At 43.9% G+C, this 25,930-nt stretch overlaps 1 protein-coding gene across 1 annotated transcript in view; it reads left to right on the forward strand.

Moving 5' to 3' along the window:
• LOC140738410 (neural cell adhesion molecule L1-like) overlaps window positions 1–25,930 on the forward strand; it is a 56,248-nt gene that overhangs the window by 15,021 nt on the left and 15,297 nt on the right. The window lies entirely within an intron of this gene.

Raw genomic sequence — 25,930 nt, forward strand, 5'->3', positions numbered from 1 at the left:
CTCCTCGGATAAGGAGATATTTAAATCCTGCTCCCAGGCCATTTTAATTTTATCCACAGGGGCCCGTCGTAAGGCTGCTAGTTTATCTTGGATAATTGAAATTAAACCTTTACCTAGTGGATTAATGGAAAGAAATAGGTCCATAGCATTTTTTGCAGGCATTTCAAGAAAGTTAGGAATTAAAGGAGCAGTAAAATGTCGGATTTGGAGATATCTGAAAAAGTGAGCGTTAGGCAGGTTGAACTTAACAGAGAGCTGTTGAAAAGAAGCAAAGCGATTATCAATGAAGAGATCTTCAAAATGTCTAATGCCCTTCCTGTACCAAACATGGAATGCTGAATCGAACGTGGTAGGTAAAAAAAGGTGATTATGTGCAACAGGGCTAGAAACGGAAAACCCCTGGAAACCATAGCATTTCCTGAACTGAGCCCATATACGCAAAGTGTGTCTAACCAGAGGATTAGCTATTGATCTGGGCAGACTGCTAGGGAGTGCAGAGCCAAGAAGTGCAGATATAGATAATTCTTTAGTGGAGCTCAACTCCATTGCCACCCAGTTAGGGCACTCAGGTTGACCATGGAAGAAAGACCAGAAGGCAGCACAACGTATATTAGCTGAGAATTGATGGCTTTGTGGCAAAGTTTGCGGATGATACGAGGATGGATGGAGGGGTAGGTAGTGCTGAGGAAGCAATGGTAAAAGGAAAAATAGTGTGGGCTATTGTCTAAATGGGGAGAAGATTCAAACATTAGATGTGCAGAGGGACTTAGAAATCCTCATGCAAGACTCCCAGAAGGTTAATTTACAAGTCGAATCTGTGGTAAAGAAGGCATATATAATGTTGGTATTTCTTTGCAGGGGAATAGAATATAAAAAGGAGATGATGCTGAGTACATAAGATAGTAGTCAGGCTGTACGGAGTATTTTCAGTATGGGAAGGAAAATTATTGTGATATATTAACCATTTGTACTGATGGATCAAAAGATAATTTAACAGGGAATGTCCTTGTGGCTATTTTTGTGCTGAGTTACAGTTAACAATAAAGAAATGTCTAACTAACCATTTATCAGTATATACGGCAGAACTGGTTGCCATCATTCTGGGCTTAGACTGGGTGGAGGAATTCTGTCCTTGCAAAGTTGTAATTTGTTCAGATGCTTATTCACTTTTGACTAGTCTTAAAACAGGTCATTCTAGTCGTAGGTCAGATTTACAGCTGGAAGTTCTTCAAAGGTTATTTCATATTCAAAGTATTGGTCCATAAGTCTTCTTCTATGAGTCCCTGCATATGGAGGTGTTGAGGGGAATGAGTAGGTTGATTGGAAGGCCAGTAAAACTGTTAAAAGTTCATCTGTGGATATAGTCCTTCCACTTATCAAAGCAGATGCTAAGGGGTTGGTGGGATAAGAATCAGGGGGTTATGGCAAAACTTGTGGGATAATGGGTGTAAGGGGAGACACCTTTACAGAATACATAAAACTATTGGATTGATGAGAGAGGGGGTAAGACAAGAAGGGAAGGAATTATATCAACTCAATTTAGAATTCGGCATACTATGCTTAATTATTCCTTACATCTTGTTGGAAAACATCAGTCTGGGGTGTGTGGGTGTTGTCATCATTATGAAGCAGTTGAACACATTCTTTTACGATATGAAACATTTGAGGTTGAAAGAAAGCAACTGCAGGTTGCACTATTAGCTTTGGGATGACAGTTTTCATTTAAAGCTTCACTAGGTTATGGAAGTGACTTTATTTTAATTCTCAGTGTTGTCTTTCATGATTTACAATCTATAGGGTTTCTTGGGGGTAGTCTAGTCTTTAGTTGATAAAGAACAGGTGGGGGTTTTATTTCCTAACTCTCTACACCACACTCCAGTTTAGCTGGTGGTGGCACCTTTAAATTGGACAGCCAGCCCCCATTTAAAATCAGATGAAGAAGAGGGTCTCGGCTCAAAACGCCCACTGTTTACTCTTTTCTATAGACGATGACTGGCCTGTTGAGGTTCTCTATCATTTTGTGTGTGTGGCTTTGGATTTGCAGCATCTGCAGAATCTCTTGTGTGCGTACATTGTGCGTCTGCAGAGAAGGAAATCTGTGGGAAGTGTCTCCATCTGAAGCAGCTTGAAGTCCAAATCTCAGAGCTGGAGTCACAGCTGGAAAACTGATGTTTCACTGAGGCCAGGGGATCTGTGGAGCAGTTTTGTGGAGGTTGCCTGACTGCAAGTTGAGAGCACCTCCGTTTCATCTGCCAAAAGCCAAATTTCCCAGTGGCCAGCCATTTTAATTCTGATCCCCATTCCTGTTCAGACATGTTGGTCTATGGCCTTCTCTTTTGCCACGATGAGGAGGGGCACCTCATAATCGAACTGGATAGCGTCCTGCTTCTTCCCTTTCCCCTGTGATCTACACTCCTTTCCTATCAGTTTCCTTCTTCTCCAGCCCTTTACCTTTTCCACACACCTGGCTTCACTTGCCACTCTCTGTCTGGGCCTTCCCTTCCCCCCTACTTAAGATTCTGCCGTTTTCCCCCTTCCTTCCAGCCCTGACGAAGAGTCTCAGCCTGAAATGGCAGCTGTTTATTCATTTCCATAGATGCTGCCTGATCTGCTGCGTTCCTCCAGCATTTTGTATCTGTTGCTCTGGATTTCCAGCATTAACCGTTAAGCACATCCACATAAAACAGTGCCGTAGAAAAACTGCATCCATCATCAAAGATCCTCACCACCCAGGCAATGCACTTTTCTCACTGCTGCCATCAGGTAGAAGGTACAAGTGCCACTACCCCTCATCCATCAGGCTCTTGAACTAAAGGAGATGGATACACACATTGAAGGATTCTTTTATCTTATTATTTTATGCTCGTTATTTATTGCTATTTATTTATTATCTGCATTTACTGATGATGACAGTTTACCGATTCTGTTTAGTTACTGTTCTATAGATTTGCTAAGTTTAAGACTGTAAGATACAGGAACAGAATTGGACCATTTGGCCCATCGAGTCTGCTCTGCCATTTCATCCTGGATGATCCAATTTTCCTCTCAACCCCAGTCTTCTGCCTTCTCCCTGTATTTCTTCATGCCCGGACCAATTAAGAATCTCTGGCATAAATATACATGAAGACTTGACCTCCACAGATTCACCACCATCTGGCTAAAGACATGCCTCCTCATCTCCATTCTAAAAGCATGCCCCTCTATTCTGAAACTGTATCCCTTGATCTTAGATTCTCCCACCATAGGAAATATCCACTCTATCAAGGCCTTTCACTACTCAATGGGTTTCAATGCGATCACCCTTTATTCTTCCGAAATCGTGATACTGTATTCCATTTGCCATTTCTTTGCCCATTCTCCTAATCTGTCTAAGTCCTTCTGTAGCCTCTTTACATCCTCAGAATGACCGGCACCTCCAACTGTCTTCATACCATCTGCAAACTTTGCAACAAAGCCGTGAATTCCATTATCCAAATCATTGACATGTAATGTAAAATGAATCAGACCCAACACAGAAAATGCTGGAGGAACTCAGCATCTCAGCCATCCATGGCAGGAATAGTCAGGTGATATTTCAGGCCAAGACCCTAATCAGGACTGGAAAGGAAGGGGAAAGAAGGTGGGGGGAAGGGAAAGATTACAAACTGGTATGTGATTGGTGAAAGCAGGTGAGTAGGTAGGTGAGTGGGTGAAGTGAGAAGCTGGGAGGTGTTTGGTGAAGGCAGGTGAGTAGGTAGGTGAGTGGGTGAAGTGAGAAGCTGGGAGGTGATTGGTGAAGGCAGGTGAGCGGGGAGGTGAGTGGGTGAAGTGAGAAGCTGGGAGGTGATTGGTGAAGGCAGGTGAGCGGGGAGGTGAGTGGGTGAAGTGAGAAGCTGGGAGGTGATTGGTGAAGGCAGGTGAGTAGGTAGGTGAGTGGGTGAAGTGAGAAGCTGGGAGGTGATTGGTGAAGGCAGGTGAGTAGGTAGGTGAGTGGGTGAAGTGAGAAGCTGGGAGGTGATTGGTGAAGGCAGGTGAGTAGGTAGGTGAGTGGGTGAAGTGAGAAGCTGGGAGGTGATTGGTGAAGGCAGGTGAGTAGGTAGGTGAGTGGGTGAAGTGAGAAGCTGGGAGGTGATTGGTGAAGGCGGGTGAGTAGGTAGGTGAGTGGGTGAAGTGAGAAGCTGGGAGGTGATTGGTGAAGGCAGGTGAGTAGGTAGGTGAGTGGGTGAAGTGAGAAGCTGGGAGGTGATTGGTGAATGCAGGTGAGTAGGTAGGTGAGTGGGTGAAGTGAGAAGCTGGGAGGTGATTGGTGAATGCAGGTGAGTAGGAAGGTGAGTGGGTGAAGTGAGAAGCTGGGAGGTGATTGGTGAAGGCAGGTGAGTAGGTAGGTGAGTGGGTGAAGTGAGAAGCTGGGAGGTGATAGTTGGAAGAGGTTAGAGGACTAAAGGAGGAATACAAGAAACCAGTGGACCATTGGAGAAAGGGAACAAGGAAGAGCACTAGATGGAGGTGATGGAGATGAGAAGTGGGTAAGGGGGCAGCCAGAATGGGGAAGGAAAAAGGGGGGAAGCAGGAGAAATGACTGTAAATTGGAGAAATTGATGTTCATGCTGTCGGGTTGGAGGCTACCCAGATAGAATGCGAGGGGCTGCTCCTACAACCTGAACATGGTCTTACCAAGGCAGAAATAGAATTAAAATGTGTGCCCTCTGGGATAACCTGCCTTTAGCAGTGTACGGAGCGAAGGTCCTTAATGAAGCAGTTCCCAATCATACATCGGGTCTCATTGATTTAGAGGAGGCTACACTGAGAGCACAGTATTACAGTGGAGGAATCTGACAGGCTCGTATATAGAAGAACGGCCTTGAATGGTGGTGAGGGAAGAGATGAATAGGCAAGTGTATTGAAAAGTGCCAGAAGAGAGATCTGTGGGCAGGGATGAGTGAACAAGGGAACAACATAGAGAGCAGTCCCCGTGGAGAGTGGGATGGGAGAGAGGAAGATGTGTTTAGTGGTAGGATCCTTTTGTCTTCTCTCATGTGTATGTCATTCAGTATGATGGCTGATCTGTCCTATGCCAGTTTACCATTTCACTCAATCCTTCAGCTTCCAGAACATTCCAGAGATTCACTGGCCTCTGTGAATATAAATTCCTGCACACTTCTGTTTAAATTACCATCATATTTTACTTTACTTTAATCTTTTAACAATGTCCCCTTGTAATGAGTCTTCCACTATTGGCAGCATTTTAACATCCACTCTAACTGTCCCCTAAGTATCATCTCTCTTAGATTAAATGCTTTACATGCTGACAATAAGACAGCCCTCGCATTCCAGAAGTTAGCTGAGTGAATTTCTTGTGTACTGCCTCCAATGCAAGTGTATCCTTTCCTTTCACAAAATGGGAGTCCCAATCAATATGTGGAATGTTAACATCACCTACTATCACAACCTTATTTTTTTACAACTCTCTTCTATCTCTCTACAAATTTGCTCTAGGACTCGTTGACCTTTGGGAGGTTTATGTGGTGACCCCTTTTGCATTCCTCAGTTGCTCCTATATAGCGTCAGTAGTCAAGTCCTTCAGTCTATCCTGTCTGAGTACTGCCGTGACATTTTTCCTGTTGAGTAATGCTACCCCTCCCCCTCTATCACATCTAAAACAAGAGAACCCCGAATATTGAACAGTCAGTTCCGCCCCTCCTGTGACCAGGCCTCAGTAATATCTGCAGTATCATAATTCCACGTTGCTGATCCGTGCTCTGAGCTCATCTGCCGTATCTATAATATTCTTTGCAAAGAAATAGGTGCCACTCAGGACATTAGTCCCATCAAGCTCAACATTTCGGTTCCTGGATTTGTATTTAAAAATAAGTGGGATTCCTGTGGGAATATACTTTCCTCACAACTATTCCAGTAGCTGCCCTGGTGCTCTAGTGTCCATTCCCAGAAATGTTGCTTTAACACCCCAGAGCAGCACTAGCAGACTTTACCACAGTAATGTTCGATCTCCCTGCAGTCCAACTGTAAAGCAGGTCACACCTTACCTTGAAGAGAGCCCAATGATCCAAAGACAACACTCCCTCCTACACCATCTCATCAGCCATGTGTTAAACTGTATTATCTGCCTATTTCTTCTCTTACCAGCACGTGGCACAGGTAGCAATCCTGGGATAACCACCCTGGAGGTCTTGTCCTTCACCGTAGCACCTAACTACCTGAACTCACTTTGTAGGACCTTGTCACGCTTCCTGCTCGTGTCATTGGTACTGAGCTGACTTGGGTTGCTCACCCTCCCCCTTTAGAATACTATGGATTTGATCCAAGATGTCCCTGACCCTGGCACCTTGGAGGAACGCACCATCTGGGAACTTCATTATTGTCCACAAAACTTCCTGTCTGAGCCCTTTCCTTCTAATCCACAGAGCCAGAGACCTGGTTGCTGTAGCTCCACCCCCGCCAACAGTATCCAAAGTGCTGTACTAGTTATTGAGGACAACTGTCTATAGGGGTACCCTGGACTGGCGGCCTATCCCTATCCCTCTCCTGATGGTCACCCAGTTACCTGTGTTATGAACCTTAAGTGTAGCTTGCTCTTGTATCTCCTGTCAATAAACCTTCAGCCTCCTGAATGTAATTGAGGGTAATTAATTGAATGTAATTAAAGGATGTAATAGAGAAATGGAGGTCATTTAAAGGTGAAATTTTGAGGGTACAGAAACTTTATGTTCCTGTTAGGTTGAAAGGAAATGTTAAAAGTTTGAGAGAGCCATGGTTTTCAAGGGATTTTGGAAACTTGGTTAGGAAAAAGAGGGAGATCTACAATAAATATAGGCAGCATGGAGTAAAAGAGGTGCTCGAGGAATATAAATAATGTAAGAAGAATCTTAAGAAAGAAATTAGAAAAGCTAAAAGAAGATACAAGGTTGCTTTAGCAAGTAAGGTGAAAATAAATCCAAAGGGTTTCTACAGTTATGTTAATAGCAAAAGGATAGTGAGGAATAAAATTGGTCCCTTAGAGAATCAGAGTGGACAGCTATGTGTGGAGCCGAAAGAGATGGGGGAGATATTGAACAATTTCTTTTCTTTGGTATTCACTAAGGAGAAAGATATTGAATTGTGTAAGGTAAGGGAAACAAGTAGGGAAGTTATGGAAACTATGGCGATTAAAGAGGAGGAAGTATTGGCGCTTTTAAAGAATATAAAAGTGGATAAATCTACAAGTCCTGACAGGATATTCCCTTGGACCTTAAGGGAGGTGTAGAAATAGCAGGGGCTCTGACAGAGATATTTCAAATATCATTGGAAACAGGGATGGTGCCGGTGGATTGGCGTATTGCTCATGTGGTTCCATTGTTTAAAAAGGGTTCTAAGAGTAAACCTAGCAATTATAGGCCTGTCAGTGGTGGGTAAATTAATGGAAAATATTCTTAGAGATGGTTTATATAATTATCTGGAGAGACAGGGTCTGATTAGGAACAGTCAAACTGGATTTGTGCGTGGAACGTCATGTTTGACAAATCTTATTGAATTTTTTGAAGAGGTTACTAGGAAAGTTGAAGAGGGTAAGGCAGTAGATGTTGTCTATATGGACTTCAGTAAGTCCATTGACAAGGTTCCACACGGAAGGTTAGTTAGGAATGTTCAATTGTTAGGTATTAATATTGAAGTAGTAAAATGGATTCAACAGTGGCTGGGTGGGAGATGCCAGAGAGTAGTGGTGGATAACTGTTTATCAAGTTGGAGGCCAGTGACTAGTGGTGTGCCTCAGGGATCTGTACTGGGTCCAATGTTGTTTGTCATATACATTAATGATCTAGATGATGGGGTGGTAAATTGGATTAGTAAGTACGCAGATGTCTCTAAGTTAGGTGGTTTTGTGGATAATGAAGTAGATTTTCAAAGTTTGCAGAGAGATTTAGGCCAGTTAGAAGAGTGGCTGAGCGATGGCAGATGGAGTTTAATGCTGATAAGTGTGAGGTGCTACATTTTGGTAGGAATAATCCAAATAGGACATACATGGTAAATGGTAGGGCATTGAAGAATGCAGTAGAACAGAGTGATTTAGGAATAATGGTGCATAGTTCCCTGAAGGTGGAATCTCATGTGGACAGGGTGTTGAAGAAAGCTTTTGGTGTGTTGGCCTTTATAAATCAGAGCATTGAGTATAGGAGTTGGGATGTAATGTTAAAATTGTACAAGGCATTGGTAAGGCCGAATTTGGAGTATTGTGTACAGTACTGGTCACCAAATTATAGGAAAGATGTCAACAAAATAGAGAGAGTATAGAGAAGATTTACTAGAATGTTACCTGGGTTTCAGCACCTAAGTTACAGGGAAAGATTGAACAAGTTAGGTCTTTATTCTTTGGAGCATAGAACGTTGCGGGGTGACTTAATAGTGGTATTTAAAATTATGAGGGGGATAGATAGAGTTGACGTAGATAGGCTTTTTCCATTGAGAGTAGGGGAGATTCAAACAAGAGGACATGAGTTGAGACTTAGCAGGAAAAGCTTAAAGGTAACATGAGGGGGAATTTCTTTACTCAGAGAGTGGTAGCTGTGTGGAATGAGCTTCCAGTAGAAGTGGTAGAGGCAGGTTCGGTATTGTCATTTAAAGCAAAATTGGATAGTTTTATGGACGGGAAAGGAATGGAGGGTTATGGGCTGAGTGCGGGTCAGTGGGACTAGGTGAGAGTAAGTGTTCGGCATGGACTAGAAGGGCCGAGATGTAAGGGCCTGTTTCCATGCTGTAATTGTTATATGAATGATCCGGAGTTCATCCAGCTCCAGTTCCCTAATGTGGTCTGTGAGAAGTTGTAGCTGGATGCACTTCTTGCAGGTGTGGTTAGCAGATTCCGGAGGTCTCCCTGTTTTCCCACATTATGAGAGAGGAGCACTCCACTGTCCTGATTCAGTTTCACTAACTGTGCAATAAGAAAGAAAGAAACTTATTAGAAATTTACATTAACCTCTTCTCCTCAACAAAGCCCCTTGAGACAAAGTCCCAGCTCCCCATTCTAACCCTGTCCCACTCACACAATATCTGCTCCTCTTAAACCTAATTTATTGCTAAGTGCCTAATGACACAAATGATCTGTAGCATAGCAGAAAGACCCTACAAGCACTTACTTTTTAAAACTGGCAGTTAAACTCCACAAATAACTATCTCCCATACTGTCTGCACAATCTCAAGCACCGCAGAAAATCCTGACAGGCTTTTTAAAACTGGCACTTAATCTGCACAAGCAATTGTCTCCAAGTGTCCCTGTGATACCAAGTACAACAGTAAGTACTGAAAAAAAAATTATGTTCATAGATACCTAGATAGATAGATAGATAGATACTTTATTCATCCCCATGGGGAAATTCAACCTTTTTTCCAATGTCCCATACACTTGTTGTAGCAAAAACTAATTACATACAATACTTAACTCAGTAAGAACTAACTCAAAAAGCATTAATAATAGCTTAAAAAAGTTCTTAAGTCCTGGCAGTTGAATTGTAAAGCCTAATGGCATTGGGGAGTATTGACCTCTTCATCCTGTCTGAGGAGCATTGCATCGATAGTAACCTGTCGCTGAAACTGCTTCTCTGTCTCTGGATGGTGCTATGTAGAGGATGTTCAGGGTTTTCCATAATTGACCGTAGCCTACTCAGCGCCCTTCGCTCAGCCACCGATGTTAAACTCTCCAGTACTTTGCCCACGACAGAGCCCGCCTTCCTTACCAGCTTATTAAGACGTGAGACGTCCCTCTTCTTAATGCTTCCTCCCCAACACACCACCACAAAGAAGAGAGCGCTCTCCACAACTGACCTATAGAACATCTTCAGCATCTCACTGCAGACATTGAATGACGCCAACCTTCTAAGGAAGTACAGTCGACTCTGTGCCTTCCTGCACAAGGCATCTGTGTTGGCAGTCCAGTCTAGCTTCTCGTCTAACTGTACTCCCAGATACTTGTAGGTCTTAACCTGCTCCACACATTCTCCATTAATGATCACTGGCTCCATATGAGGCCTAGATCTCCTAAAGTCCACCACCATCTCCTTGGTCTTGGTGATATTGAGACGCAGGTAGTTTGAGTTGCACCATATCACAAAGTCCTGTATCAGTTTCCTATACTCCTCCTCCTGTCCATTCCTGACACACCCCACTATGGCCGTGTCATCAGCGAACTTCTGCACATGGCAGGACTCCGAGTTATATTGGAAGTCTGATGTGTACAGGGTGAACAGGACCGGAGAGAGTACGGTTCCCTGCGGCGCTCCTGTGCTGCTGACCACCGTGTCAGACCTACAGTCTCCCAACCGCACATACTGAGGTCTATCTGTCAAGTAGTCCACTATCCAATCCACCATGTGAGAGTCTACTCCCATCTCCGTTAGTTTGTGCCTTAAGATCTTGGGCTGGATGGTGTTAAAGGCACTAGAGAAGTCAAGGAATGTGATCCTCACAGCACAACTGACCCCATCTAGGTGAGAGAGAGATATTAGAAGGCAGAGAAGAAGATGACCATTAAGGATTGAGAACACAGTGGGCATGAAGCCATTGGCCAGTTCTCCTCTATGATGACCTCTGTGTTCTTGGTAGCACCCAAAGTGTGGCTGGTGAAATTGCCAGTGGAAATGGGTGGATGGTTTGTATCTGTAGGACAAACTTGGTTGTGTCCTTTGCTTGGGTTTGTGAATGTACATGATGGTGATCACTCACACTGTTATTAATAGAGAACCAGCAGTTGTCTAGTTCTGTGGTTTCTCCAGATTCGGTACCCACTCTGGCACAGGCATGTGGCAATACTGCATTCCATGTGATCTGCAGGCTATCAACTGAAAATTACTGACCTTTATCTGTTGTGTTCAGGAAACTGTTTCTTGAAATGTGTGAATGTTCTGTGTGATCTTCACCTGCCCTTAATGGTAGAGTTGAAGAATTTGAGTAACTGATGATCTGAGCAGGGACCCTTGATTGGCATTGTGGGTGGCATTTACAGTAGCTTTCATGGATGGGTACACCGTTTTTAGGTGCTCGGTTGTCTTTTTGATGATGAGCTGAGAAGTTCTCAGTGAAATGCATGAAGACCAGGTGGGCTATGGTTGGCTCTCCATTGCCCCATCTTTTTTGATGATGCTTTTGCTCATACTGAACCTCCATCTTGTACAATGTGATCACTTTGAAAACGATTGACTGAGCTGACTTGGCTGGCATGAGGGGACGCTTTGAGAAGAAATCACTCTAGAAAAGGATTGATAAATATAGACAGAGGAGATGTGAATTCAATTCAATTCAAGTTTAATTGTCATTTAACCATACATGAATATTTACTAATGCAGCTAAATGAGACAGTATTACTCCAGGGCCGAGGTGCAAAACACAGTACCAACAGTCACACAAAGCACACATAGCACGTATAAGATACTAAATATAAGATACACAATAAAAGAGTCCAAACTTAAGCCATCCATCATCGCAGGTGAAAGCAGACCAACTGCAAAGGCATATTGTGATGGTAGATCCTCCGACATGTTAACCAGAAATGAGACTAATTCTGTATTTTTTAAAAATTGTGTCATGCGTTCAATGACCACGTTCAGAAATCAACATCTTAATTTAAGGTGGGGAAACAGAACACAAATCTGTCAAACCACGCCACGCTCCAGTATATCTGTCATTCATATCATGAAAACAAACAGGGGTTTTTCTGCCACTGGCACAGCCCATTTTTCACCAAACATTGTAAATGCTTACTCTATTGTACTTCAGGGGTATGCTCGGTAGATTTAATTTAAGTAAAGGATGTAAATTGATTTTTATTGATGTTATTTACATCAAATTTTATTGACAATGGTTGGTGAAGCAGTGTATTGTGATGACGTCAGAATTTTGTTTTACAAGAGAAATGAAACCTCTCATGGAGCCAACCATTGATGGGGCAGCATCAGTACAGATGCTAACACACATCCTCCAAGACAGGCCTTTTGTTTCCAAATATGAAGACAAAACATTAAATACATCTTGACCTTTGCTTGTTTTAGGCAGCAGTTTGCAACAGAAAAAGGTTTTTTTGAATTTCACCATCATTTACAAGTGCTACAACATGACATTTATTGGTCAAATCTGTTGACTCATCACCTTGGACAGGGAATCTGTTGCCTTTCAGTTTATCACAGAAAACCTCTTCAGCGTCATGTGACATGTCATTAACACGTCGACTTATTGGTCTGTTTGAGAGTGAAACCTTTTCAACTTCTCGTACTGCACCTTGCCCAAGAACTTTTCCCATTATAATTTTACATGCTGGCATCACTAGGTTCTCCCCATCTGTCTGACTTTTCCTTTTCTGGGTAATAAGTTCTGCTACTACATCACTTGCTTCCTGGGTCGGTTTACTGACTGTCATTTTATGAATAAAAGCTTTAATCTGTTTGTGTTGAGATTCCAAGAGCTGCTTAAAATAATCGGCTGTCCTCCCCTCTGTGCAATATAGAGCTGACTATCAGCCTACTGTCCTCCCCTCCGTGCAATACTGTGCTCTCCAATTATCTGCCTACCATTCTCTCCTGTCTTGTGCCAAAAACTGAGAATGGACACAAGCAAAGAAACATGGTCCTACTGCGCACTGCCATACTGGTCCAAGTGACCTCAAACGAGATTGCTAACGGGGCTGTTTGAAAGGTAGAAATGAAACTTTAAAAATTCAGTACCACAAGCTGAGGTTTTGAAGAAATATGCATGAACAGAAGAGAGCAGAAAACCCTTCAGGACGGGATAGCAGAATTAGAAAAATAGCAACTAAAATACACTTGACCAAAACTTTGTGAAACTAGATGCATGCTAAATAAATGTTTGCAAAAATCAGGAGTTTATCTAACCAACCCCACCTCAAGAAAAAGAAAGCCTGTTGATCCACGGCTTTTACCAGCATGGAAATCATTTCCCTTATATGATTTCACATTCTCCAGAATAATTACATTCCGACCTGGGGCGAAGTTGGGGAAGGTGCCCCTGAGTTTAAAGCAGGATGCACTGGTTGGAAAACAGGTGTAGAAATACACTAATGCCATTGTATGAATAACAAATGTTTCAAAGGTATCATTTGTACCAAAACTATATGGGGGGGGGGGGGGGAAGAGTGTTCAGAGTCAGGAAAACAGACGCCTTTTAAAAATTTCAAAAATGGATGATCTGTGTGGATGTGTGGATGCGTGGGTTCATAAGTTTGCTGATGATATTAAGACTAGTAGTGTTGTGGATAGCATAGGAGATGCTGGGATATACAATAGATCAATTTCAGATATGGCAGATGGAGTTTAACCCAACCAAATGTGAGGTGTTGTACTTTGGTAAGTAAAATGTAAAGAGACAGTATACCTTTCAGGGTAAGATCCCTAACAACGTTGATGAGCAGAGGGATCTCGGAGTCCAAGATCATAGCTCATTGAAAATGGCTAAACAAATTGATGGGGTGGTTAAGAAAGTATATGGCATGCTTGCCTATATTAGTCGAGGGATTGATTTCAAAACTCAAGAAGTTTTATGCAGCTTGATAAAAATCTAGATAGGCTGCAACTGGACTGTTGCATAGAGTTCTGGCTACCCTGTTGTAGGAAGAACGTCTAGGCATTGGAGAGGGTACAGAAGAGGTTTAACAGGATGGTGTCTGGAGAAGAGGGCATTTGTGGTTGGATTAACTTGGGTTGTTTTTTTTGTAATGGCGGAGTCTGAGAGGAGATCTGACGGAAGTTTATAAGATTATTAGAGGCATGGATACAGTATACAGACAGTATTTTTTTCCCAGGGCATGCATTTTAGGTGCAAGGGGGTAATTTAAAAGGAGATGAAAGGGCAACTTTTTACACAGAGAGTGGTGGCTGCCTAGGGTGGTGGGAGAGGCAGAAACATCAGAGACTATTAAGAGCCATTGCAATAGGCACATGAATGTGACAAAAATTGAAGGACAGGGGCCTTGTGTTCACAGAAGAGATTCATTTAGTTAGCCATTTGATTACAATTGAATTGGTTCAGTACAGCATTGTGGGCTGAAGGGCCTGTTCCTGTACTGTATGTTCATGTTCTATGTATCATCCATGGTGGAAGTTGAGAGGAAAATGGGGTTCAGTGTTTCTGTTGAGGGTGACAGCAGACAAGAGATTATGACAGCAGCTTTTAAACCATCAAAAACGACGCGTGCCCAACACACTGAATTAGTGACTGTGACATGGACAGTTAGTGATTCAGAATAATTGGGGAGTCATAGAATCATTGAGCATTACACCACAGAAACAGGATCTCCAGCACATCTAGTCTGTGCTGAACTGGTATTCTGTCCAGTCCCATTGACCTGCACCTAGAACACAGCCCTCCATACCCCTCCAATCCATGTACGTATCCAAACCTGTCTTAAACGTTCCAGTCAAACCCTCATCCACCACTTCTGCTGGCAGCTCGTCCCATGCTCACACCACCCACTGAGTGAAGAAGTTCCCTTTCAGGTTCCACTTCAATATTTCACCTTTCACCCTTAACCTATGGCCTTGCTCCTTACTGTCTGCATCACCCAGGACATGTCCTCTTCTCATTGCTACCATCAGGGAGAAGGTACAGGAAACTGAAGGCTCACACTCAACGATTCAGGAACAGCTTCTTCCCCTCTGTCATCAGATTTCTGAATGGACATTGATCCCATGAACACAACCTCACTACACTTTTTGCTCTTTTAGCACTATTTATTTAATTTAACTATATATACTGTAATTACTGTATATAGTTACTGTCATGTAGTTATTTTATTATTATATATTGCAATGTACTGCTGCCGCATAACAAAAATTTCATGACAAATGCCAGTGATATTAAACCTGACTCTGATTCTGCTCTTCACTTTGTTTGTCACGGTAACACTTTATTCTGCATTGTTATTGTTTTCCCTTGTACTACCTCGACGTACTGATGTGAGGAATTGCTCTGGTGTTAAATCTGCTCTTCAATGAGAGTTCAGTGAAACCCTCTCTCACTGCTTCTCCTCTGTGATGTCTGCTGCCCTTCCGACTCTTCCACCATGTGCTCACCAAGACCCTCTATCACAACCACGTAACCTTCCTGGGAGCTTGTCTATGCCACCATCTTGTGCCACATGGCTTCCAGCTCCGTTTTCAGGTCTCTAGGTCTGGACCCACTGAGGATTCCAGGTACTCGCGTTTAATTGACTGATTCTCCCTTCACATTCCTCACGTCACTCTTTCTGTCATTCAGAGTTACCTGGTGACTCGGTCTCAGTATCTGCCACAGCTCTGGGCCTTTCTCTCTTCAGCCTGTCATGGGCCTCTTCGATATTTTATCCTCCTCTGGATCCATGCCTTCACCCACCAGATCTTCACCTTCTGCATGTCCAGCAAATGTTGAAAGATTGCCCGTCTCCAGAACACTCTGCAACCCCATGTCTCTTACCTCTCCACCTTCCCTGAACACTCCAAACTTTGTCCCTCCTGTGACACCATCTGCTCTCTTCCCCCCTCTGATCCCAGCTCTGATCCTTGCCGTATCTTCTCAATTTCCTCTGACCTTCCCCTCTTTGAGGCAGAATGTTTTTTCCTCAAAGAGGGCCTCACCTTTGTACCCTTTTGCACACATCTCCATGAGTTCCATGCCCACCACAGCATTGAGATCTTCTTCCATCATCCCTATCTCCAAGCCCACTTCTTTGGCAAGGGTTGCACATCCTGTGCTGATGACCCCTTCTCCCGTCTCCTATCTCTCATCAATGAGGCCTCACAGCTCTCTGCTTCTTTCCTGACAAAGAACCAACCATTTCCCCTCCATCACCATCCTCCTCCATCTGGTAGAACTGGTCCTCACCCTCAATAATTTTTCAAAATTTGGCCCCTTCCTCTTTCTCCAAACTCGAGGTGTAGCCATAAGAACTCGCATGGGCCCTACCTATGCCTGCCTCTTCGTTGGTAATGTAGAACAGTCCATGTTCGGCCTTCCCTGGTTATACTCCCCAACTCTTCCTCTGTTACAATGGCAACTACATTGGCGCTACTTCATGCTCCCATGCTGTGCTCATCAATTTTATCAACTTTGTCTCAAACTTCCACCCTTCCCTTAAATTCAGTTGTTCCATCTCTGCCACCTCCTTCCCCTTTCTCGATCTCCCTGTCTCCATCTCTGGAGGTAAACTGTCAACCAACATCTTCTATAAAACTCTGATTTCTATGATTATGATGATTAACCTCTTCCCCATCTATTGTAAAAATGTTATTCCCTTCTCTCTGTTTCTTCGCCTCCGTTGCATCTGTTTGTGATGCAGCACAAAGTTTCTAAAGAGATCAGGAGAGTCAGTTTTCATTCTGCTGGCTGAAATCAGCTCTGAATCAATAAAAAGAAAGGAGGTGCAAGCACAGTGGCCATTGTCGGAGTGGACCAGTGTTAGTGGTCCAGATTTGGCTCAACAGTCTTGGGCAAACATATTTGGAGGTTCTAAGTAAGTAAGCAAGTTTCTGGTAATATTTTTTCGGTTAGTACATAGCTAGTGTGTTGAGAATGGGTCCGGAGTTAGTGTGTGTTACTTGTAGAGATGTGGGAACTCTGGGAGACCTGCAGTCTCACTGTGCACTGAGTTACATCTCCTCAGAGACTGTGTTAAAGAACTGGAGCTGCAGCTGGATGACCTTCAGCTCATACGGGAGAATGAGGAGGTGACAGACAGGAGATCCAGGGAGATAGTCACCCCTCAGGTACAGGATGCAGGTACCTGGGTGACTGTCAGGAGAGGGGAAGGGAATAGGCAGCCAGTGCAGAGTACCCCGTGGCCGTTTCCCACAATAATAAGTATAACACTTTGGATACTGTTGAGCAGCGGCTGGGTCTCTGGCACTGAGTCTGGCTCTGCAGCTTCGAAGGGAATGAGGAGAAGAGGAGTCCGTAATGACAGGGGATTCCATGTTGTGTGAGGTGATGCATTTTGGAAGGACTAACCAGAAGACTGAGTACAGGATTAATGGTCAGTTACCTAAGAGTGTGGATGAACAAAGGGACCTTGGGGTTCAAATCCATACATCCCTCAAGGTTGCTGCACGGGTTGATAGGATATGGGTTGCTAGACTTCATTAACATGGGGATTAGAGGAGCAGGAAGCAGATTCTGTGGACATGAAAGAGAAACCTGAATGGTCTGTTGCCTCCCAGATCCCAGGGTTAGAGTTGTCTTGGATCGATTCCACGGCTTTCTAAAGGGGAGAGTGAACAGCTGTAAGATGTAGTATATATTGGTACAATGACATAGGTAAGAAAAGGGAGGAGCTCCTGAGGAGAGAGATCCCATGCCTCCTTACTTTCTCAATAAGACTTGCATGGGGTACCTTATCAAATGCCTTGCTGAAATCCATATGCACTACATCTACTGCTCTACCTTCATCAATGTGTTTAGTCACATCCTCAAAAAATTCAATCAGGCTCATAAGGCATGACCTACCCTTGACAAAGCCATGCTGACTATTCCTAATCATGTTATACCTCTCCAAATGTTCATAACTCCTGCCTCTCAGGATCTTCTCCATCAACTTACCAACCATTGAGTTAAGACTCACTGGTCTATAATTGCCCGGGCTATCTCTACTCCCTCTGTTGAATAAAAGAACAACCTCCACAACCCTCCAATCCTCCGGAACCTCTCCTGTGCCCATTGATGATGCAAAGATCATTACCAGAGGCTCAGCAATCTCCTCCCTTGCCTCGCACAGTAGCCTGGGGTACATCTCATCCTATCCCGGCAACTTATCCAACTTGATGCTTTCCAAAAGCTCCAGCACATCCATTTTCTTAATATCTACAAGCTCAAGCTTTTCAGTCTGCTGCAAGTCTTCACTACAATCACCAAGATCCTTTTCCATAGTGAATACTGAAGTAAAGTATTAAGTACAGTCGACTCTGTGCCTTCCTGCACAAGGCATCTGTGTTGGCAGTCCAGTCTAGCTTCTCGTCTAACTGTACTCCCAGATACTTGTAGGTCTTAACCTGCTCCATACATTCTCCATTAATGATCACTGGCTCCATATGAGGCCTAGATCTCCTAAAGTCCAACTTGTGCAGGAAGGCACAGAGTCGACTGTACTTCCTTAGAAGGTTGGCGTCATTCAATGTCTGCAGTGAGATGCTGAAGATGTTCTATAGGTCAGTTGTGGAGAGCGCCCTCTTCTTTGTGGTGGCGTGTTGGGGAGGAAGCATTAAGAAGAGGGACGCCTCACGTCTTAATAAGCTGGTAAGGAAGGCGGGCTCTGTCGTGGGCAAAATACTGGAGAGTTTAACATCGGTGGCTGAGCGAAGGGCGCTGAGTAGGCTACAGTCAATTATGGAAAACCCTGAACATCCTCTACATAGCACCATCCAGAGACAGAGAAGCAGTTTCAGCGACAGGTTACTATCGATGCAATGCTCCTCAGACAGGATGAAGAGGTCAATACTCCCCAATGCCATTAGGCTTTACAATTCAACTGCCAGGACTTAAGAACTTTTTAAAGCTATTATTAATGCTTTTTGAGTTAGTGATTTAGATGCATATCATATTCTTACTGAGTTAAGTATTGTATGTAATTAGTTTTTGCTACAACAAGTGTATGGGACATTGGAAAAAAGGTTGAATTTCCCCATGGGGATGAATAAAGTATCTATCTATCTATCTATTAAGTACCTCTGCTGTTTCCTCTGGTTCTATACACACTTTCCCACTGCCACACTTGATACGTCCTATTTGTTCACATTTTATCCTGTTGCTCTTCACATACTTGTAGAATGCCTTGGGGTTTTCTTTAATCCTGCCCGCTAAGGCCTTCTCATGACCCCTTCAGGCTCTCCTAATTTCCTACTTGAGCTCCTTCCTATTAGCCTTATAATCTTCTAGATCTCTAACATTTCCTAGCTCTCTGAAACTTTTGTAAGCTTTTCTTTTCTTCTTGACTAGATTTACTACAGCCTTTGTACACCACAGTTCCTGTACTCTACCATAACTTCCCTGTCTCATTGGAACATACCTATGCAGAAGTCCACACAAATAACCCCTGAACATTTGCCATATTTCTTCCGTACTTTTCCCTGAGAATATCTGTTTCCAAGTTAAGCTTCCAATTTACCGCCTGATAGCCTCTTTATACCCCTTACTCCAATTAAACGTCTTTCTAACTTGTCTGTTCCTATCTCTCTCCTATACTATTGTAAAGGAGATAGAATTATGATCACTATCTCCAAATTGCTCTCTCACTGAGAGACCTGACACCTGACCAGGTTTATTTCCCAATACCAAATCAAGTACAGTCGCTCCTCTTGTAGATTTATCTACATATTGTCACAAGAAATCTTCCTGAACACACCTAACAAACTCCACCCCATCTAAGCTCCATACTCTAGGGAGATGCCAATCAATATTTGGGAAATTAAAATCTCCCATCACGACAACTCTGTTATTATTACACCTTTCCAGGATCTGTTTCCCTATCTGCTCCTCGATATCCCTGTTACTATTGTGCGGTCTATAAAAAACACCCAGTAAAGCTATTGACTCCTTACTGTTTCTAACCTCCACACACAGAGACTCTGTAGACAATCCCTCCATGATGTCCACCTTTTCTGCAGCCATGACACTATCTCTGATCAATAATGCACACCCCCACCTCTTTTGCCTCCCTGTCCTTTCTGAAACATCTAAAACCCGGCACATGAAGTAACCATTCCTGTCCCTGAGCCATCCAAGCCTCTGTAATGGCCACCACATCATAGCTCCAAGTACTGATCCACACCCTAGGCTCATCTGCTTTGTTCATAACACTCCTTGCATTAAAATAGACACATCTCAAACCTTCAGTCTGAGCACGTCCCTTCTCTATCATCTGCCTATCCTCCCTCTCACACTGTCTACAAGCTTTCTCTATTTGTGAGCTAACCTCCTCTTCCCCAGTCTCTTCAGTTTGGTTCCCACCCCCCCACAACAATTCTAGTTTAAACTCTCCCCAGTAGCCTTAGCAAACCTCCCCGCAGGGATATTGGTCCCTCTAGGATTCAAGTACAACTTGTCTTTTTTGTACAGGTCACAGCTGCCCCAAAAGACGTCCCAGTGATCCAAAAATCTGAATCCCTGCCCCCGCTCCAATCCCTCAGCCACGCATTTATCCTCCACCTCATTCTATTCCTATACTCACTGACGCGTGGCACAGGCAGTAATCCCGAGATTACTACCTTTGCGGTCCTGCTTCTCAACTTCCTTCCCAACTCCCTGTTGTCTTTTTTCAGGACCTCTTCCCTTTTCCTACCTCTGTCATTGGTACCAATATGTACCATGACCTCTGGCTGTTCTCCCTCCCACCGCAGGATATCTTGGACGTGATCAGAAACATCCCGCACCCTGGCACCTGGGAGGCAAGCTACTATCCGAGTTTCTTTCCTGTGTCCACAGAATCGCCTGTCTGACCCCCTAACTATAGAGTCCCCTATCACTACTGCCTTCCTCTTCCTTTCCCTACCCTTCTGAGCCACAGGGCCAGACTCTGTGCCAGAGGCATGGCCACTGTTACTTCCCCCAGGTAGGCTGTCCCCCCCAACAGTACTCAAACAGGAGTACTTATTGTCAAGGTGTACAGCCACAGGTGTACTCTCTATTATCTGACTCTTCCCCTTCCCTCTCCTGACTGTGACCCATTTCTCATTCCCCCTTGGTCCCAGAGTGACCACCTGCCTATAACTCCTTTCTATCACCTCCTCATTCTCCCTGACCAGGCGAAGGTCATCGACAAGCATCTCCAGTTCCCTAACTCAGTCTTTTAGTAACTGCAGCTCGACACCCCTGGTGCTGATTTTGCCGTCCGGGAGGCTGGGAGATGCCGGGACCTCCCACATCTGACACCGAGCACAGAAAACTGGCCTCACACACACACTGCCTCCTTTCCGCAAATAACACCAGTAAACCTACCTTGCTTCGTCCCTTACCGCCAAAGCCCGTTGAGTCAAATCCCTATCACTCTGCTGCCTGTCGTTATGCTGTCCGCTGGATATGACGGTCACCTTTTTAAACCTCTCGCGCTCTACTGGCTGATGTCACACGCCTGCACAGTCTCACCTCTCCTTTACCCCGAGTAGCCCAAAACTGCCTTTTCTCCAAAAATCAGCCGTTCACTAACAGCCTTCTTGCTCAGAATTGTGGTCGTTTCCCAGAAGACTATTTGACCAGAAGATATAGGAGCAGAATTTGGCCCATTAAGTCTGCTTCGCCATTTCATTATGGCTGATCCAATTTTTCTCTCAGCCCCAATCTCTGATTTCTCCCTTCATGCTCTGACCAATCAAGAATCTATCAACCTCTTCCTTAAGTATACCGTACGTAAATACTTGGCCTTCACAGCTTCCTAGAAACATAGAAACATTGGAAACCTACAGCACCATACAGGCCCTTTGGCCCACAATGCTGTGCCGAACATGTCCTTACTTTAGAAATTACCTAGAGTTACCCATAGCCCTCTATTTCTCTCAGCCCCATGCACTTATACAGGGGTCTCTTAAAAGACCCTATTGTATCCACCTCCACTACCATCGCAGGAAGCCCATTCCATGCACTCACCACTCTCTGCATAAAAAAATGTACCTGTCTATACCTACTTTCAAACGAGTTCACTAAACCTATTCTCATAAGGTATGCTCTACAATCCAGACAACAACCTTGTAAATCTCCTCTGCACCCTTTCTATAGTTTCCACATCCTTCCTGTAGTGAGCTGAGCAGAACTGAGCACAGTACTCAAGGTGGGGTCTGACCAGGGTCCTGTGTAGCTGTAACATTACCTCTTGGCTCTTGAACTCATTCCCACGGTTGATGAAGGCCAAAGTACCGTATGATTTCTTAACCACACAGTCAACCTGCGCAGCAGCTTTGTGTGTCCTATGGACTTGGACCCGAATATCCCTCTGATCCTCCACACTGCCAACAGTCTCACCATTAATACTATATTCTGCCATCATATTTGACCTACCAAAATGAACCACCTCACACTTATCTGGATTGACTCCATCTGCCACTTCTCAGCCCAGTTTTCCATTCTATCGATGCCCTGCTGTAACCTCTGATAGCCCTCCACACTATCTACAACACCCCCAACCTTTTGTCATCAGGAAATTTACTAACCCATCCCTCCACTTCCTCATGCAGGTCATTTACAAAAATCACAAAGTCAAGGTGTCCCAGAACAGATCCCTGAGGCAAGCCACTGGTCACCGACCCCCATGCAAAATGTGACCCGTCTACAACCACTCTTTGCCTTCTGTGTGCAGGCCAATTCTGGATCCACAAAGTGAGGTCCCCTTGGATCCCATGCCTCCTTACTTTCTCAATAAGCCTTGCATGGGGTAACTTATCAAATGCCTTGCTGAAAACAATATACACTACATCTACTGCTCTACCTTCATCAACATGTTTAGTCACACCCTCAGAAAATTCAGTCAGGCTCGTAAGGCATGACCTGCCTTTGACAAAGCAATGCTGACTATTCCTAACATTATTATGCCTCTCCAAATGTTCATAAACCCTGCCTCTCAGGATTGTTTCCATCAACTTACCAACCAATGAAGCAAGTCTCACTGGTCTATAATTTCCTGGGCTCTCTCTGGAATCCTCTGGAACTTCTCCCCTCTCCATTGATGATGCAAAGATCATTGCCAGAGGCTCAGCAACCTCCTCCCACAGTAGCCTGCGGTATATCTTGTCTGATCCCGGTGACTTACCTATCTTGATGCTTTCCAAAAGCTCAGCACATCCTCTTTCTTACTGTCTATATGCTCAAGTTTTTCAGTCCACTGTAAGTCATCCCTACAATTGCCAAAGTCCTTTTCCGTAGTGAATACTGAAGCTAAGAATTCATTAAGTACCTCCACTACCTCCTCCGGTTCCATGCACACTTTTTCACTGTTGCACTTGTTCTCTCACGTCTTCTCCTCTTGCACTTCACATACCTGTAGAATGCCTTGGTATTTTCCTTAATCACCAAGGCCTTCTCTTGGCCCCTTCTGGCTCTCATAATTTAATTCTTTAGCTCCTTCCTGCTAGCCTTATAATCTTCTAGATCTCTATCATTACCCTTTTTTTGAACTTTTTGTAAGCTTTTCTTCTTGACAAGATTTTCAACTGCCTTTGTTCCTGTACCCTACCAACCTTTCCCTGTCTCATTGAAATGTAGCTATGCAAAACACCACACAAATATCCCTGAACATATGCCACATTTTTGCCGCATATTTCCCCGAGAACATGTTTCCAATATATGCTTCCAAGTTCCTGCCTGATAGCTTCATATTTTCCCTTACTCCAATTAAATGCTTTCCTAAATTGTCTGTTCCTGTCCCTCTCCAATGCTATGGTAAAGGAGATAAATTTGTGATTACTATCTCTAAAGTGCTCTCCCACTGAGAGACCAGGTTCATTTCCCAATACCACATCAAGTACAGCCACTCCTGCTGTAGGCTTATGTACATACTGTGTCAGGAAATCTTCCTGAACACACCTAACAAACTCCACCTCATCTAAACTCCTTGCTCTAGGAAGGTGCCAATCAGTATTTGGGAAATTAAGATCTCCCATCACGATAACTCTGTTAGACCATAAGATAAAGTAGGCCATTCATCCCATCAAGTCTGCTCCGCCATTCATTCATGGGCTGATCTAATTCTTCTAGTAATCCGCACTCCCCCACCTTCTCTACACACCCCTTGATGCCCTGGCTAATCAAGAACCTATCTTTCTCCGCCTTAAATGCACCCAATGACTTGGCCTCCACGGCCATTTGTGGCAACAAATTCCACAGATTTACCATCCTCTGACTAAAGTAATTTCTCTGCATCTTTGTTCTAAATGGATATCCTTCAATCTTGAAGTTGTGTCCTGGATTCCCCTACCATGGGAAATTACTTTGCCATATCAGGCCTTTTAACATTTGAAACTGCTATTACTGGATCATTCCAGAATCTGTCTCCCTATCAGCTCTTCGATGTCACTGTTACTATTGGGTGGTCGATAAATAGCACCCAGTAGATTATTGACCCCTTCCTGTTTCTAAATTTCACCCATGACTTCCTCCTTTTCTGCAGCCGTAACACTATCTCTGATCAGCAGTGCAACACCCCCACCTCTTTAGCCTCTCTGTTCTTTCTGAAACACCTGGTACATGGAGCTTAGAAAAATAGAGGGCTATGGGAAGCCTAGTAATTTCTAAGGTAGGGACATGTTCGGCACAACTTTGTGGGCCGAAGGGCCTGTATTGTGCTGTAGGTTTTTTATGTTTCTATCTAAAGCTGGCACTCTTAAGTAGCCATTCCTGCCCCTGAGCCATCTATGTGTCTGTAATGGCCACAACATCATAGTACATGTCCACAATCCCTTATCCGAAATTCTGAAATCCAAAAAGCTCCGAAAACCGAAGTTTTTTGCACCAACAGCTGACGTCACTCAGGTGTGACGTGGCAGCACTAGCAGAGGCCGCCAGACGTCAGTTGTGGCTCAGTGCTCGTACAGGTTACACGTGCATTTGCTGTTTGCTGTTGACTTTCACTGTGAAAATGTCAAAAAGAGCTGCAGATACCCCAATGGGTAACAATGAGAAAAAGAGAAGGAAGCATCTATCATTATCAGTAATGCAGAAAGTGGAGTTATTGCAGAAGCTTGATCGTGGTGTGTCTGTGCGGCGTCTGACTGAAGAATATGGTGTCGGAACTACCACTGTATATGATTTAAATAAACAGAAAGACAAGTTATTGAAGTTTTATAGTGACAGTGAAGTTCCACATTTATTCCAATTAGTCATTTACTATGTGTTTGATTTGGTTTGTTTGAAGCTGTACATTTTTATATTTTATTGAATGTTTTTGTTGGAAATAATTTTTTTTCTTGTCATTATTCCTTAAATAATGCAGTATAACAACTATTTACATAACATTTACATTGTATTAGGTATTATAAGTAATCTAGAGATGATTTAAAGTATACGGGATGATCTGTGTAGGTCTGGAGTTCCGCTGGGTCCTAAAGTCCACCCGCACTGAGACAGGTTAAATAAGGGGCTTGAGCATACATGTTTTTTGGTATCCATGGGGAGTCACGGAACCAATGAGGAGGAATTCTAAAATCCGAAAAATTCTGAATTCCGAATGCAACTGGCCCCAAGGATTTTGGATAAGGGATTGTGGACCTGTACTGATCCAGGCTCTGAGCTCATCCACTTTGTTCATGATACTCCTTGCATTAAAACAGACACATCTCAAACCATCAGTCTGAGTGCATCCCTTCTCTATCACCTGCCTATCCTCCCTCTCACACTGCCTACAAGCTTTCTCTATTTCTGAGCCACTGCTGCTTCCTCTGTCTCTTTAGTTCAGTTCCCACCCCCCAGTAATTCTAGTTTAAACTCTCCCGAATAGCCTTAACAGACCTCCCTGCCAGGATATTGGTTCCCCGGGATTCAAATGCAACCCGTCCTTTTCGTAGAGGTCACACCTGCCCCAAAAAAAGTCCCAATGATCCAGAAATCTGAATCCCTGTAACCTATTCAAATCCCTCAGCCATGCATTTATCCTCCACCTCATTCTATTCCTGTACTCACTGTCGCGTGCACAGGCAGTAATCACGAGATTACTACCTTTGAGGTCCTGCTTCTCAGCTTCCTTCCTAACTCCCTGTAGTCTGTTTTCAGGACCTCCTCCCTTTTCCTACCTATGTCATTGGTACCAATATGTACCACGACCTCTGGCTGTTCACCATCCCACTTCAGGATATCATGGATGTGATCAGACCCATCCTGGAACCTGGGAGGCAAACTACCATCTTTGGGGTTTTTTTCTGCAACTTGGGGCAAAGAATTCCTTGGGTTCACCACTCTCTGGCTGAAGAAGTTCCTCCTCATTTTCCTTCAATCCATGGTTAAAGTTTGTTATCCT

Source organism: Hemitrygon akajei, chromosome 2, assembly GCF_048418815.1.
Source record: "Hemitrygon akajei chromosome 2, sHemAka1.3, whole genome shotgun sequence".
In the NCBI taxonomy this organism is placed as follows: domain Eukaryota; kingdom Metazoa; phylum Chordata; class Chondrichthyes; order Myliobatiformes; family Dasyatidae; genus Hemitrygon; species Hemitrygon akajei.